Source organism: Eleutherodactylus coqui, chromosome 8 (genome assembly GCF_035609145.1).
Source record: "Eleutherodactylus coqui strain aEleCoq1 chromosome 8, aEleCoq1.hap1, whole genome shotgun sequence".
NCBI classification, from domain to species: Eukaryota; Metazoa; Chordata; class Amphibia; order Anura; family Eleutherodactylidae; genus Eleutherodactylus; species Eleutherodactylus coqui.
The window spans coordinates 166,581,194-166,597,589 of record NC_089844.1 but is presented as its reverse complement, the minus strand read 5'-3'; the positions used below and the strand labels follow the sequence as shown (position 1 = coordinate 166,597,589).

At 49.0% G+C, this 16,396-nt stretch overlaps 1 pseudogene; it reads right to left on the bottom strand.

Annotated features, from left to right (window-relative positions):
• Positions 1-1,554: 1,554 nt before the first annotated feature.
• LOC136577651 (sulfotransferase 1A1-like) overlaps positions 1,555-16,396 on the bottom strand; it is a 50,737-nt pseudogene continuing 35,895 nt past the window's right edge.

Here is a 16,396-nt window from a genome sequence, read left to right as displayed (position 1 = left end):
CCCACCCCCCATATGCATGGCCCCACTCGGTAATAGGGACTCTCCCGTATGCATTGCTCCACTCGGTAATAGGGACACCCCCCTTACCCCTCATAAATGACCCAACTCATTATTAGGGACTCCCCCACCCCCATATGCATAACCCAACTTGGTAAAAGGAACTCCCTCCCCCCTCTCCCCCATATGCATGGCCCCACTAGATAATAGGGACTTCCCCCTTACCTCCTGAATGACCCAACTCGGTAATAGGGACTTACATCCCCCCCCCCCCATATGCATAGCCCCACTTGGTAATAGGGACTCCCCTCCCTCCCCTATATGTAGGCCCCACAAGGTGATAGGGACACCCCCCCCCCCCCATGCATGCCCCCACTCGGTAATAGGGACTTCCCTGCCCCCATGCATAGCCCAACTCGTAATAGGGACTCCCTCCACGCATGGCCCTACTCAGTGATATGGTCTCCCCTCCCATATGCATTGCCCCACTCAGTAATAGGGTTTCCCCTCCCATATGCATGGCCCCACTCGGTAATAGGGTTTCCCCTCCCATATGCATGTCCCCACTCGGTAATAGGGTCCCCCCCCAATGTATTGCCCCACTCGATAACAGGGACCCCCCCTTCACCATATGCATGGCCCTACTGGGTAATAGGGACTGCCCCCCTATGCATGGCCCCACTAGGTAATAGGGACTCACCACTTACCCCCATCCATTGTACGTCTCTCTACCCAAGACAAGATATATCTCAAACTACACACTCAACATGTTGATTCTGGTGTGTGCATACACCAATAAATACCTCTCCCCAGACACGACTATCTGCCTTGGCTCTCGGTCCAGAACAATGATGGTTCAGAAGTCATGTCTGAAAGAATCACACACTGTATACTCCTGACTGAAGGAATTAAAATGAAATTGAATCTAAATATTCATACATTCAGTATTTTCCTGACACTCGGGAATAGGGATCCCCTATGTGGCCCCACTTGGTAATAGAGATCCCACTATGTAGACCCACCTTTATAATGAGACACCCTCTGTGGTCCCGCCTAATAATTGGACCCTCTGTGTAGGCCCATCTAGTAAAAGGGATCCCTCTACATAGATTCACCCTTAGTGGCCCCACCTAATAATTGGACCCTCTGTGTGGCCCCATCTAGTAACAGAACTCCCTTTATCACCCCAGAACTGGTATCTGATCCATGGTAGAGATTACCTTCATCATTAATACACACAATAGCAGTCTGGCAATGTTACACGCATAGCTTCGTTACTCCTCCTCTCCCCGATACTCGCTGTACTCCGAGCACTGGAGCCAGGAGGAGGAGTAAAAAAGCTATACGGTGCACATCGCACGCAGCATCAGACAGCTAGTGCGTGTATTAATGATGAAGGTAATCTCCACTACAGACCTAATCAGGTGTGGGGGTCATTAAGGTGCCAAAAGCCCGACAGCGCTGTTACCTCCTCGCCCCCAGCCTAGACTTTAAGCAATGACCCGTACACAAATTGGCTGCCATTTACCTGCCAGAAGACGTATTCCTCCACTGCTATAAATCATGAAATGTCTTTATTTTTGGAACGGGGTAAATACAGAAGAAAAGGTGATAAGAAGTCATGGGGCAGTAATTGTATTCTTTAGGATGTCTGTCCATGTGCAATGCGGGCAGAGACTGGGAATGGAAGGGAGACAGTCAGTAGGTCATTGACTCAGACCTCGAAGCGGAAGGTCAGGTCGGTGTCAGACATCTCCCTCTTATAACAGGCATCAAGTAATTCATTGTGAGCCACAGTGAGATGGTTCTTCCAGTCGCCGCAAATTCCTAGAAAGGCAGAAGTGCAGGATTTAGTGACCATAAGTAACACGCTATCAGTAGTTAATAGTAACGCGGAAATAGACGGTACCTTTCCTCATGAAAGGAGAGACCTCGTGGTCCATAACATGGGTCGGGATGGAGCTGTAGTTGGCCATGTGGTTTTCCTTTATGGTCTTGAAGGTTGTACGCTGGTGGATCTTCTCCAGAACATCCTCAGGTAGATACTTCCCCATGTACTTCATCACCTTCCTGATCTCACGTTTTGAGTCCTGTACCAAGCAGATGGAGAAGTTTAGAAAACCGCCTCAACCCCTCATCCAAGGGTACGTCAAGGGTAAGAAAGTTGCACAGAATTTGTAGAGTATCATTAAAGGAGCTGTACAAGAATTTCAAGTTATTCCCTATCCACAGGGCAAAGTGTAACTTGCTGATCGATGGGTCTCATGTCCCCCATCCTCCTCAGTGCGATGTTACTGCACCCCCTAGTAAAGAGACTGAATGAAGCGCTGGTCATATAAGTATACCAGTGATACATTCACTTCTCGCTCGGGTATTTCCATCAGCCCCATTGAAGTGAATGGAGTACTGACCGCACATGAGCAGCCAATGCTGCATTCAGAGTGACGTCACTGCGGGGAGAGAAGCGATCCCCATAAGGACAGGAGAGCAGGACATGGGAGTCCTGTTCTCAAGATTGAGGTGAGACCCCCATTAATCAGTTATTCCCTATCATGTGGTTAGTGGATAACTTGAAATTCTCTTCTGCGCAGCAACGACCCCAGTTGGGACTAGTTGAACAGTGAGCGTCTTCTTCTTGTTGAACTGAGCTAAATGATCTGGCTCAGCAAAAAGCGAAAAAAACTGTCATCATTGCAGGTTATGTGGGCTTAGAGCGGCTTCTATGGGTGTGTGGCACCGCTCCATGAAGTCCTACTTCCCCCACCCCCATCGTTTACTTACAGGAGCCGGCTCGTTAGCGGCCGGCCCATCACTACTAACAGGGACTGTGCAATTCTATGAAACCAAAGGTTACTCGGTGACTAAATGTACCTTCATACTGCGCAGCAGGGGTGCTATAACATTGCTGCTTCCTGGGTCACTGTACTGACCGCAGGAGACGGGAGAGAGGAGACATGTTAAACTCTACATAGAGCGCTCAGCATCAAGCAACAGACAGCGCAACGCATGTGGGATTGTTAGGCTGAAGCCTGTATTGGGTGGTGGCTGGGCACTTTAGTAAGCAGAATCAAAGAAGGGGCACTATAAGCAGATGGGGCCACAGAGGGGACACTAGTAGTAACTGGGGCCACAGTGGGGACAACTAGGAATTAGGGCCATAGATGGGGCAATATTACAAATTTGGGCATTAATAAGAAGCTGGGCCTTAGAAGGGACACTACTAGGAAGCAGGGCCACAGAGGGGACATTATGGGGAATTGGTAAAGTCATCTTGGTATTCTGGGTCGGATGGAGAAGAAAAGGGAAAGTGAACAACTCCAGTCAGAGAGGACATAACCTGTTATCATTAGAGGTAACGGTACTGTAATTACTGATATGGTCTGCAGAGAGCCTGTCTAGAGCAGATATCTACCACTATATAGCGGCAATATTGGTCTTTGTATAGTATTTTTCTCAGTAACAGTATGGCGGTATTATTTGGCTCTTATATAGTTTCACTATTAGCAGTACTGATCTTTGCAGTGGTCTTACTTTAGTAACACTATGGTGGTATTAGTTACTATATGGTGATACTATGTGATCATGGTGGGTCCTTTTTTTCTTGTTTAGAGGTTGGTATGTAGATATCTTGGTTCTGTTATCGTATCTATGGAATGAGCTTGGTTCTGGTATTGTCTCTGTAGTAAATATCAGATTATTATAGAACTTTAGACTCCTTGGGGGTCCACAGTTTCCAGACAGGCCAAGACCCTTGGTAACCGTAATCGGCCCCTGGTGTGCACAATATAGCTACTGATTTGGCTAACCCCCGTCTGTCTAATATAAAGTGAACATTATCTTGGTCATTTCCAGGGTGCTCTGCACTCGGATCTAATCCACAATGGATACCTAGGATGAGTAAATATCTATTGCTACCTCTAACAGGTCCTCGTAGAACAGGTAGAGGACGTCCTTCTGCTGTCTGATCTTCCACCAGCACTTCACATGGTCACTCCATGGCCCAAAGGCAACTATGGGAGAAAGGACAAGTATGAGCATGGACAGGACATCTAGAAGGTGCCTGCTGAGGGTCGTAATTCTATAACAGCGGGGGGGTCTCACAGGCTGCAGACCACCGGTTTAGTAACTGGTATGTGTTTGGTAGAGGAAGCATTTCCTTGCACCAGAGAAGGCTGCAGTCCAGTTCCCCTACTACAGACCCCTATAGGAGTTAACCCTTATGCTACCAGCATAATGAGAGGATACATTACTTGTACCTGTTCCTTTTAGGATCTTCTGGATATTCTTCAAGCGTCCCCGGATCTGGGTGCACATAGGACATGCGATAAGAGTGATAATATGACACAAATACATCCTTAGGGTTCCGAGCCACGTAAATTATCTGCAGGGAGAAAAGGCGACAAGAAGTTACTGATTCTGCCATGAAAGGAGGGCGAACTAGAGATAGAGATGTGATCGGCCTGATGAGGGAACACATTGATTTATGAACCAGGCTCTACGCAAGAGAGATGGCCCTGGGTATAGGAGCAGGGGGTGATCAGGGTCTACAGGAGGGGAGAAAGCTATTGAACGTGTATGACCACCTTAACTCCTTGACACTAGATGGCATACATAGACGCCCAGCAGCAGCAGGGTTTGTATGGATGGTGAGCCCATCCTGCTCCATGCACAGCGAGGGCCAACTGCCTCTGACACCATCCACAACAACTGCAAGCAGCAGTCACACCACTTTTGACAGCGGAATTCAAATGACCCAATCGGCATTAGGGTGTCCCGAATGGCTCCACAGTGATGAGATTGTGCAACACTCCAGAGGGGTGACCCTGGGCACCTGGCTAACGTGAAGAGCTGGGAAGGTTAAGTGCTGACGTGTCACTCGCCATGCTCTGGTCCCGGAGGGATGACATGCTGTCAAGGCCAGTGTAGATTGCATGCCAGGCTTCAACACTCCTTTGGCTGGGAGTGCCAATAAAGGGGATGATAGTGGTGTGTGTGGGTGTTGTAGTAGATATCACTTGTGATGCAACAGTTCCCACATACCATTATTCTATGCGGCGGAGTAATAAACACAGAGAAAGATATAGATATATAACCTCGAGTCCTTAGGAACAGTTAATGCCCAGTATAACTTTTACCTGAAAAAAGACTTGAACAGGTATTACAGGTACAAGTCACTTGACGTACTGACAGGCTATAGCTCAGAGGTAGGGAGGATACACAGGATCAATACAGTCCAGAGGAGGAGGGGGGGTAAGGAGTCCCCCCACAGACTCTTTGGCAGGCAGTTACTCCAGAAAAGGCTTAGCCTAGATACACCCCACATACGCATGGGTGTCACAATCAAGCACCTCTGTGCGGTGATCCTAGAGTCGGATGGCCGCATAGAAAAACACCTGTATTGTGAATGGGTACCTGCTTTTTTTTTTTTAAGAAGTTGGGGTCGGTTCTCTCTCCTCACATCAACACTACATGGTGAACATAATAAACATTTAAATACTAATAAATAAAAAAAGGCAAAATTGCACTTCTATTGGTCATCCCATCTCCAAGTAGAAACTTAATGAAGTGATCAAAAAGTCGTAAAAAAAATAAAAAAATAAAATTATATATGTATAAATTTGGTATCGTCGTAATCCTACTGACCCATGGAATAAAGTTATCATGTAATTTTTGCCGCTGTGTGTACACTGTAAAAACAATTCCCTCCCACCAAAGATATTGAAATAGTGTCTTCTTCCATTTTACACCATATATAAATGTTTACATTAATGTGAATGATACATTAAAAATAGTAGAATTGAAAAATATAACTTGCCCCACAAAAATAAGCCCTCAGACAGCCACATTGTTGGAAAAATAAGAGTTAAGATTTTTTGTAAGTTGGAGAAGCAAAAAACAAAACAAAACAGTGCCTTTAAGGCACAGTTATCAAACACAAGGACCGCTGCCTCATTTTATGTGGCTCGCGGCGTGCCGACAGACGCTCACCACTGTAGTGATTACCAGCTGGGGTGCCGTAGCTCCCCACTGGAAATCACGTTGGCAGCGCTGATTCTGGCGCACACTCTGACGTCAGTGTGCAGCCAGGATCCTCCTCCCCTGAGTCCTCTGCTCCTCAGTTCCGCAGGAGAGGACTCAGGGAGGAAGTGTGCCAGGCTACACGCTGACGTCAGTGTGCATCCAGGCTCAGCGCGAGCAGAGGAGGAGCGGTGCTGACAGCAAGGAGGAAGTATATGGGTTGGGGTTAATATTGTTATGGGGTTAATATTACTGACGGGGATTTATTACTATGGGGGGTTACTATTACTGTGGGGGTACCCTGTTACTACTGGGGCTACTATGAGAGTCACTATGACTACTGCGACCACTAGAGGGGGGTGAGGGTGTCACCATTAGGGCTCGTTCACGAGGGCGTAATAGTGTTTCGGTCGTACAAATACACTGCGTATTTCCACAATAGAGAAAAAAAAAAACACGCAGATGGGCCCACTGAAATGGTGCGCAAATAAGCAGTGAATACACAGGTTTCCTGCGCATTCACCATGTATTTGCGCGGCCCATTCACTTTAATGGCCTATTGCGGTACGTAGTATGTAACATAATAGGTCATGCTTTGTGAAAATCTATATTCATGTGAATGACTCATTGAAATCAAATCTGTATGGCTTGAGAAAGGTGCTTTGTTGTGCACTGAAACGCGTCGCCTTATTAAAAGTTTCGTCAGACTTTAAACTCCTGGACTACTATTATGCATCTTGGAGCACAGCTCTGCATTGTGTTGAGGACACTCTGAGGAGGGGGCATTTGTGGATCATACCCCCCTCCTTTCAAGTAAGTGTCACACCTCACTATTACTTTCATGTGAATTTGTCCTCAGTTGACTCCATCTTTGAGCGCAGATTCTTTTTTCTGACTTCATGTTTTCATTGAAATCAATGGCTTCTATTCACTGCATATTTTGTACGCAAATACGCTGGTGTGAACAGGACCTCACTATACTGTCTTACAATCGGCCCTTTGAAGGTCACTATAAGCCTGATGTGGCCCTTGGTGAAAAGGAGTTTGACACCCCTGCTTTAAAGGGAAAAAGAGACTGTGCAACTCTTTATATAGGCTGTTTGCAGGCAAGTAGGCAGATTAGGTTCTACAGCAAGTCCAATAGACCTGGATACATTGTAGTAGGGGGACCAAACTCTACAAGACAGATTTTGCTCAAGCAAGAAATGGACCAGACTCTTCCAATAGGCACTGCAAAAAAACAGACCAGGTTCTAAGGGAAGACAGATAGCAAAAGAATCAGGCTGTAAAGAAGGAAAGACCGACCTGTTATATGGACCAGCCTGTTATCTAGAGAGAGGTAGACCTCATCATACAAGCCTTCTATACTGATAAATCAAGAACTACAGCAAGAGTTATAGGCCAGCCATTATAGCATAGGAGGGAAAATGTAAAAGGCCTGGCTATAAGGGGAGGAAAAACGGGGATTCACACCAAAGTGAAGGAAATCAAGACTCCATATCAAACCAGACTCCAGTGAGATCAGCTGTGGTCTACAAAGAACTCACTACCTTGGACTTCTTCTACCAGAAGCTGCTTGGCAGGAGGTGCACTGGTAAATGAGTTTTAATCACGCGGGGAGAGTCCATAGCATCAAGGATCTCCGTTCCTGAGGAAGAGGTGACAAGTTGGACTTATGTATGAAGGAATGTGATGACAACATAAGACATGGACTCCTACAAGGCCGATGGTTCATCAAGGTTTTGGTGTTACCTGCTCATTTATTGGGAAATTCAAACCCCAAAAAAACACTGTAAAATAACTTTATTGGCACCACTTACCTGACGACATGTCAGGCACCGCATACTCCAGAAAGGGCACCCGCTCAAATATGGCTCCACGTTGGCTTTTTGCAACATCTCCATTTTGGAGCATTAAGTCCACAACCTTGCTCACCCAAGTGGTACCTGTAAAGAGTCAACATCTATGGCGTGGTTAGCGGATGGCCGAGCAGGACGCATGAGAACAGCGCTCCCGGTCTAACCTCTCCTAAAACCATCATCCACCTCCAAATAACGGCGAAATCACCACCAATGAGCCAGGCAAGGAAGCGGGCGACGGCAGAGGCTAAAACCCCGGCGGAAAACAAAAGAAAAAGCGGCATGGAGCGCTATCTCGGGACGCCGGGGTCACACACGAGAAAGTGCAGGATGGCACCGGAGAGCGCCGAGACCTTCCTCTCACAGGCAGCCGGCTCAAAACAGAAGCGCTCACCTTCACAACCCCCGCAGGCAGAAGCGGTGAGAGGAGCGGCAGCAGCGGACCACAGCGCCGATATCCCACAGAGGGGAACACAGAAAATAAAGATGGCGCCGACCCCAGAGAACACACGTGGAGTAGAACCTCCCGCGGAGCACCCACACCAGCAGCACTCACCCCTGCAGCGCTCACCAGCCAGCAACTCATCAGGAGAAGATGAGCAGAGGGGACCACAAGACACAAGCAACGAGGAGCAGGAGACCTCCCAAACTGCCCAAAGGAACAGCAAAACTGTGAGTAAAGGGCATGATAGCCCACTTGCACCCATACCGCATAAGTCACCCTACAGGGAGTCACAAACAGCCCCCAATGCAAACAAGAAGGCAGACAGCACGGGGTGGTCAATATCATCAGACCCAAGTCCCGCCAGCAGCCCAGAGCGCACCACAAACATTCAAAACACGAGCAAGGAAGATAGCGATGCGTGGAAAACGCGCATCATGTCTATACCCACCAAAGATGAACTTTATGCCCTGTTCACCAGACTCGAGACATCTAACAAACAAGCGCTAGAGCGGATTCACACAGACATACAGCAAATGGGCCACAGACTCCTAGAGGTAGAGGAAACCCAGGAAGAAACAACAGCTATACTCGAATAACACAAACAAGCCATTCAGTATCAGGCAGACCAAATCCACAACCTCACAATGCACCTCGATGATCTCGAGAATAGAAACCGAAGAAATAATTTGCGCATCCGAGGTGTAACAGAGGAAATCGAGGGCCACCAATTAGAAGATTGGGCACAAACACTCTTCTCACAGCTCCTAGGTCGCTCATCAGACAACCCTGTCATGATGGACAGAATCCACAGAGCATTGGGGCCAAAAGCAACAGACCCCAAACGGCCCAGAGATATAATTTGCAGAATTCATTTCTACAAGGAAAAAGATGCTATCCTGCGTGCCGCTAGGGAGAAGGGAGACCTCCTACATAAAGACAGACCGATTATAATATTGCAAGATCTCGCGCGCCACACACTCCGGCTCAGAGGAGCCCTGAAACCGCTCTTAACAACACTTAAAGATAACAATATACCATACCGCTGGGGGTTCCCGTTTTCCCTGACGGCCACAAGGGAGGGCAAAACAGCAACACTGCGCTCACTGGGAGATTTACCCAAGTTTCTAGGAACACTCCAGCTTCCGCAGATCAATCTCCCAGACTGGCCCACAATGCCGAACCTGCTTACGCAGAAGACCAAAGAACAGTGGCAAATGGCTCAACCAAAACAACGACGCGAACGACGTAGAGGACCCATAGCAGACACCTGAAAGCGTACCTTGGTACACCATGTGACCCACATAGTCCCAGGACTTTGAGTCAGGGCCCACGCCCCATTAACAAAAAGTTCTGAACCATCGTTGACACAATTTGCCTGTTGATTGTTCTAACATAGCTTGCTTAAAGTTTCTAGAGTTCGTGCTCAGATTGTATTGCAGTTTAAACTCGCCAAAATTTGGAGGCACCATATATGAATAGGACCCCTTACGGGTACCTCAGCTTACCCATATTCACTCTGGAGGGGAAGACGACCGGAGCCCAACCCCACTCTTGCAGACCTCCCGCCACTTCCCACCCAGGGTGAACCGTCGCATAATATAGCGACAACTAGCACTTTGCTAACACCTCACCACGAAATCACGTGCAGCTGTCTGTAGTTGCACAAGGTTTGTTATACAAAACCTTACTTCTACCTCCCCTCACTCTTTCTTTCAGTCTTCTTTTCCTCCCCCCCCCCCCCCCACCCCCCCCAAGATCTACCCTCCCCCACCCCCACTCAACCTTAAGGTAACAACGGTAATTGAGACCACAAATGGATGACATCTCATTCGGCACATACAACGTAAGAGGGGTAAACAAACCCGCCAAGAGGGGACAGATATTGGATCACCTTCATAGACACAAAATTATGGTAGCCCTATTACAGGAGACACACTTTCAGGCCCATAAAATTCCCAAAATCAAAAACCGCAACTATACCACTTGGCACCATAGCCCACACCCCACCAAAAAAGCAGGAGGCACATCAATTGCAATCCATAGACAGTTTCCCCATAAATTTATCTCCTCATCAGTAGATCCAGAGGGACGATATCTTTTTTTAAAAATTCAAACTGGAAGTGAAATCTTGACTTTTGCTAACGTATATTTCCCAAACCAAGCACAGGTACGCTTTGGAATCCGGATACTGGGGGCACTAAGGGCCTTTGCGGACGGCTCCAACATTATCCTTGGAGGCGACCTTAACCTTAGCCTGGACCCCGCGCTCGACTCCTCCGAGGGTAAGTCTAAAACCACACACACAGCACTACGCAGACTCCGCAAGGAGCTCCACAACCTTAGACTGGTTGATCTATGGAGGACATTACACCCAAAAACAAAAGACTACAGTTTCTACTCGCCCTCCCACAACTGCTACCAGCGCTTAGATTATTTACTTGTCTCGCACTAACTCCTTGACCGAAACCCCCTCAGTTCGATAGGGTCACTCATATGGTCTGATCACGCTCCGGTATGGGGATCGCTGAGAGGAAAACCCGGGGAACAGAAGGAGTTTAACTGGCGTCTAAACGATAACCTGCTGAATGACGCAATATGCATGCAGGAAATTCAGCAGACTATCGAAAATTTCACGAACGACCACACCTCTGACCCCACCCCTGCGCCGACTAAATGGGAAGCACTTAAGTGCGTGATCCGCGGAGTCCTCATCTCACATGGGGCACGGTTAAAAAGAGAAAGGGCCATTACCTTAAAAAGCCTCCTTGACCACCTAAGTCACCTGGAGAACCTAAACAAAAAAGCAACACAAGATACCAGAACAGCAGAAATATCCGCAACCCGAAATAAAATACTCCTCCTCATGGACCAGATCTCATTATGCCAAAGGGATAGAGCCCGGGGAAAATTTTATGAATATGGCAACAAATGTAGCAGAGGACTAGCCAGGGCCCTGAATCCCCGAGCACCGCAGACATACGTCTTTGCAACCCAAACCCCAGGAGGCGGGCTGGTCCATACCAACACCGAAATAATTGACAATTTCTATAACTATTATCACAACCTGTATAACCTACCGGACAAATACAGGGAACAAAACATAGAACTGACCGAGGACAGAAACGAGTACCTAACCAGTTATGCCCAAAAACGGATATCAGAGACAATGCAGGCGGCCTTAGAGGGAGACATCTCCCCTCAGGAAATAAAAGAAGCGATCCATTCCCTCAAAAACGGTAAAAGCCCGGGACCTGATGGCTACACCCCACGCTTTTTCAAACTTTTGGGAGAAAAATTAACCCCCCTAATGCTTAACGCATTTAACGCCATATCGGGGTCCTGCCCCTTTCCCGCCCAGGCACTACAGGCAGTAATAACTGTAATACCTAAACCAGGTAAAGACCCAGCTGCCTGTGGTAGCTATAGGCCGATATCCCTTCTAAATATAGATACGAAAATATTTGCAAAAATCCTGACAACACGTCTTCAGACGTGTATCCCAACACTGGTACATAGAGACCAGGTGGGCTTTGTCGCGGGGAGGGAGGCAGGGGATAGCACAATAAGAACACTGGCGTTGATGTCTAGAGCCCGTAAGCTCGGGGAGCCCCTATGCCTACTCTCGGTGGATGCCGAGAAGGCGTTTGATAGGGTGAGTTGGGGATTCATGGAGGCGACATTACAACGCACTGGCCTTGGGCCCAGGTTCATGGACTGGGTGATGGCATTATATAGAGACCCCTCAGCCCGCGTAAGGGTCAACGGCCTACTGTCACGCCCGATCCACATCCACAACGGCACCCGACAAGGCTGTCCCCTGTCCCCCTCCCTGTACATCCTAGTCATGGAGACTCTGGCGAGTGCTCTTAGGACGAATCCCAACCTGCAAGGAATTAGAACAGGAGAAAATGAACATAAAGTAGCTTTATACGCAGATGATTTGTTAATTTACATCAGAAACCCAAGAATAGCACTCCCTAACATACTAGAAGAGTTTAAAAGATTTGGTAGACTATCCAATTTTAAAGTCAATCTAAGCAAGTCACTGATCCTTAACGTAACCCTACCAAATACAGAAGTTGAAACCTTAAAACCATCTCTCCCATTCCGATGGAAAACCAAAGAAATAACGTACCTAGGAACGGTGCTCAGTACAGACCCGGGCAAACTATTTACAAAAAACTATGTGCCTCTCTTAACCAAATTAGAGTCAGACTTTAATAGGTGGAAAGGAGTCTCCTTGTCCTGGTTTGGAAGGATTAGCACAGTAAAAATGAATGCCCTCCCGAGGTTTCTTTACATCCTCCAGACAGTCCCAGTCGCCCTACCGGGCTCTTTTCTGGCACGGGTTAGGAAGGTGATCATGAGCTTCATATGGGGAGGGGCCAAACCTAGGCGCAGGTGGAAAGCCCTAACCAGCCTAAGAGAATCAGGCGGCATGGGGGTCCCGAATATAGCCCTATACTACAGAGCAACGCTGTCCAAACGAATTCTTGATCTCCTTCACGGCAGATCACAGAAGCTATGGGTTGAGACGGAGCAGGACATGACACATTTCCAGGGCAAGGGGATCATATGGCTACCAGGCAAAGGGAAACACAGAGGGATGGGACTATCCCCATTCATAGAAGACATGGTGACAGCTTGGATAGGCCCTGCGACTAAGACGGGCTTGATTCACAGGCCGGGCCCACTGACACCCTTGGTAGGAAACCCTGATGCCCCCTCCTTCCCACGGGGCTCCGCGTTGACCAACATGATCACAAACACAATCCCAAGAGTACGGGACATGATCTCTGATACCGGTATTAAACCGCTACACGAGATCATAGAGGAGCAGCGGCCCCATACCGGAGCGTGGTTTCAGTACCTGCAATTACGCCACTATGTCGGCTCGTTAGGGGATATACATCAGCTGAGGCGCCCCATCACTCCCTTCGAAAACCTATGCATGACAACACCCACAGACCACCACAAAATCTCAAACCTATATCGTATGCTCTTGGTCGAAGATACACAACACTGTAATGAGGCGTTGGAGCGGGAATGGGGGAGAGAGCTGAACACTATGCCCTCAGAGGAGTCATGGGCAAGGGCCTATACTTTGACTCACAAAATAAATACATCCAGCAAGTCACAGGAATTAAATTATAAAATCTTAACTAGATGGTATCAGACACCAGCAAGATTGGCGAGGATGTTCCCCCAGTATCCGGATACCTGCTGGAGATGCATGACGGGAACTGGAACATTTATACATATTTGGTGGGACTGTCCACTGATCTGTCCCCTCTGGCGGGAGATAAACTCCCTCTACACCGCAGTTAGCAGAAACCAAATACAACTAACCCCCGAGATCGCATTACTGTCAATGTTCCCGGGCCCGCTGGCACAATCAAAAAGCTCCCTGTTAAGATTCTTCGTCCTGGCAATGCGCCAGATAATCCCTAAGAAATGGAAATCACCAACCCCCCCCCTCCAGACTAATGTGGCTAGAGGAGTTAGACCACATAAAATATATGGAGGAGCTATGTGCCAGGGACGAGATGAGATTTGACAAGTATCAGACCACCTGGATGTCGTGGAATCAGTTTCGCCTCTCCCGCGATCTCGACCTCTGGCTAGAAAGGGGGTTGCCCCCTAATACGAACGCAGTCAGCAACCCCTTCTGACCCCATTAGACCTTGAAACCGTAACCCCCACCTCAAGGCGTAAGATGTCGCCCCCCCCCCCCTCAACCTTCTCTCCCCCCCTTTATTCTTAATACCTTAACCCTCTTAACTTCACTCTCTACTTTCATAGTTATCTTCATAGGAAGTCATCACATTAGAATTGTTCAGCTTTTCTTCGTTTGTTTTATTCAATCAGTAACTGAATCCAGAGACTTAAGACCTCAACGTGAGAGTTACAAATTACAAATGTTGATAGCATCACGGTTAATGTTATAATTTAGATAGTCTGTTTTAAGGAACAAGAAAGTAGGCCAGTTAAGGAAAGACAAGCTCTGTTACTGTAAAAATGTTTATTTGATGAAAATGACACTACCATTTTGTAATCCTCATAACTATAATACAGACAAAATAAAAAACTTTTGAACCATAAAGAGTCAACATCTATTGAGCATGGTCATGTGAAGGTCCCCGTTGTCAATGGTAATTAGAGGAGTTGTGGGAATTGACACTGTGCACGGTGCCAATAGTCATGGGTTACTGCTCTACGACTTCAGTTATTGAAAACAGTCTGTAACTTTTGTTGTTAAGTGCAGTTATGCTAGAGAGATAATTCCACACCAAGCCAGGTACGTCTCCTGCCATCAAGCACACCATGGACACAGCTCAGCCGTACTGGAGGAAACGGCTGGCATGTCACTGACCGCCAAGGGCGCTCAGCAGCTGACCAGGAGGAACCCGCCCTGCCGGCAGCCTCCCGAGTAGCTCCTGCAGCCATCCAGAAGGCACCTGCCCTGCCGGGGGCTTAAGTAGCCCCTGCACCCATCCTAGGGAAACCCGCCCTGCCGACAGCCTCCTAAATAGCCCCTGCACCCGACCCAGACCAGGAAGCTTCTCTATTCTGCCTGCCCCAGTCTTCCACACCAGTGTGGAAATCACCATGTGTCAAGCAGCTTAGGCTGCCTGTCCACGGGCATTGCGGTCGCCGCAGGAAACGGTAGACGGATCTCCCCTGTCAACCTATCTGACAGCTAGGCTGACCATGGAGAATCACAACTATTCGCGAAAGCTTCAGACAGCGTGATTTGCCAGCGATTTACCGCCAGCATCACGCCCGTGGACACCAGATGCATTTATGCAAACAAACCCATTCAAGTCAATGGCGGCACCAGGTTACGACCGTTGTCACACACGAACATGCCCGGTTGGAGGCTCAGCGGCGCAAGCCAGCGGTCGGTCTGCTCTGTCAGACCCTGCAGCAGTTCGTGGGCCATGTGCCTCTTCTCTCCTAAGCTGAGTAGTTTCAGCACGGCCTGCTGACGCTTGCCCACCGCTGTGCTGCCACGCCGCGCGACACCGACTCCTGGCGACGTGCTGCTGCTGACACATCTTGATTGCAAGACAGAGGTTGCGTAGGAGGAGGAGGAGGAGGGTGGTTTAGTGGAGGAAGAATACACCACCGCAGATACCACCACCGAGCTGGGGCCCGCAATTCAGGGGGTGGGTAGGACGTGAGCGGTCCCAGGCTCTGACTCTTTCCCAGCCTCCACTAAATTCACCCAATGTGCCGTCAGGGAGATATAGTGGCCCTGCCCGCCTGTGCTTGTCCACGTGTCCGTTGTTAAGTGGACCTTGGCAGTAACCGCGTTGGTGAGGGCGCGTACAATGTTGCGGGAAACGTGGTCGTGCAGGGCTGGGACGGCACATCGGGAAAAGTAGTGGCGACTGGGAACTGAGTAGCGCGGGGCCGCCGCCGCCATCATACCTTTGAAAGCCTCCGTTTCCACAGGCCTATACGGCAGCATCTCCAGGCTGATAAATTTGGCTATGTGCACGTTTAACGCTTGAGCGTGCGGGTGCGTGGCGGCGTACTTGCGCTCCAACACTTGCGCTAGCGACGGCTGGACGGTGCGCTGAGAGACATTGGTGGATGGGGCCGAGGACAGCGGAGGTGAGGGTGTGGGTGCAGGCCAGGAGACGGTAGTGCCTGTGTCCTGAGAGGGCGGTTGGATCTCAGTGGCAGGTTGGGGCACAGGGGGAGAGGCAGCGGTGCAAACCGGAGGCGGTGAACGGCCTTCGTCCCACCTTGTGGGGTGCTTGGCCATCATATGTCTGCGCATGCTGGTGGTGGTGGCTCCCTGGCTGATCTTGGCGCGACAAAGGTTGCACACCACTGTTCGTCGGTCGTCTGCACTCTCAGTGAAAAACTGCCAGACCTTTGAGCACCTCGGCCTCTGCAGGGTGGCATGGCGCGAGGGGGCGCTTTGGGAAACAGTTGGTGGATTATTCGGTCTAGCCCTGCCTCTACCCCTGGCCACCGCACTGCCTCTTGCAACCTGCCCTGCTGCTGCCCTTGCCTCCCCCTCTGAAGACCTGTCCTCAGTAGGCGTAGCAAACCAGGTGGGGTC